Source organism: Meleagris gallopavo, chromosome 4, assembly GCF_000146605.3.
Source record: "Meleagris gallopavo isolate NT-WF06-2002-E0010 breed Aviagen turkey brand Nicholas breeding stock chromosome 4, Turkey_5.1, whole genome shotgun sequence".
Lineage (NCBI taxonomy): Eukaryota > Metazoa > Chordata > Aves > Galliformes > Phasianidae > Meleagris > Meleagris gallopavo.
Genome location: NC_015014.2, coordinates 1,832,181 through 1,833,796, shown reverse-complemented (window position 1 = coordinate 1,833,796; position 1,616 = coordinate 1,832,181).

Below are 1,616 nucleotides of genomic sequence, written 5' to 3'. Positions count from 1 at the left end.
TATGTAACATTTAGCTCACCTGGCAACTTCACTGAAAAAGATGTCTTCTTGACTAAAAAAAAAAATATATACAGAGTGCTGATTCTCCCAGTTAAACTTAATTTCTTGTAATATACTGCTTTATGCATCCAACTCTTTGCAACATTTGACGGAAGCTCGAAATTGAATTCCTTCAGTTTATTAAACAAAAGCCCCACCAACCCAAGATTTTTTTAACCCAGGTGTTTGATTTGAGCTGCTCTGGACTTACAGTCTCTCTCACTTGTTTTTAGAAAAGCATTTGTGCTGGTTTAGGTGGAATTTATTAAATCTCTGCACTAGAAACACATAATAAGCATGTAACACATGGGAAATGGACTTGTTCTCTAGCTTTCTCATTCATTCCTAATCAAGATTTTCCATTAAAATAACATGCAGCCACATACGTTCACAAAAACACTTTTGCTACACAATCCTTGAACAACAGTACATATCCCACTATTAATACTTTTGGTAGAGGAACACTCTGACATCTTTGGGAATATCTGTCACTGACATGGTAACAATTTACCTCAGTTAGCTTGTTTATTATGGAAAGCATTTCAAGCATCAAAAGTGATGCCTTTCTCATTTCTCATCAAGCAATTCTCACAAGCAAATCAGTAAGAGTGGAGCAGATGAGATGATATTCCTACATTTGCAGTCAGAAAATGCATTGCAAGCTGGGGAGTATGGCCCTGCAGCAAGTCATTGAGACAGCCACATCCATTAGCCAGGCACAGAATTATCTTGTGTCTGATGCTGATGGATTGAAAGCTAGGGTCCTGGAGCAGGTTTCCAGTGAGGAGGAATCATCGAGTCTGGAAAAGACCACTCTCTCCTTGATGAAATTCTTCCTAGTATACAATTTAAACAGTCCATGGTGCAACCTGAGGCTGCTGCCTTGCATCCTAACACTTCTGAAGAAACAGAGATTAGCTTCCTCCTCACTGCAGCCTCCTATCAGGTAACCAGAGAGCAAGGAAGTCTCAGCCTCCTTTTCTCCAGACTAAACAGCCCCAGTTCCTCAGTATCTCCTTGCTTTCAGACCCTTCACCACATAACATACTCCTTGAAGCGAGTGGCCCAAAACTAAACTGTATTTCTGAGAGCAGTTCCTCTGGCTGGACTAAATCCATAGCAACACAGGGAAACAGTAGCTAGATATAGCTGCTGTATTTCTTTTATTCTTTGAAACCCTGGTAAGAATTTCACTGTAGCATCGTGAAAAATTCCGTCTCATTTCAAGGCATAAAATGGTGTCTGTATTTTGGATCTCTGGTAATGGCAGCCACGCCATTTTCTCCGAGCACTGGAGGGCACTGCAGCATCAGGATGGAGTGTGCTTCCATTGGACTTTCCAGAAAATAATGAATGTTTGCAAATATGAGGCGGGGCTGGGGGATCTGGAGGCAGCAGAGCACTGATCATTCATTACTGTGTGGCTCAGTCCACCTTCAGCTGGAAGGGTTACAGCTTTATCCAGCCCTGTGAATGTCTCAGCAAACCTCTACGTAGGCAGGTTCTGTAGCAGCAGATCTGTGTTCAGTGCTTCCTTGTAAGTGCATACATTTCCCTTGAATAGTTTTTTTTTTTTT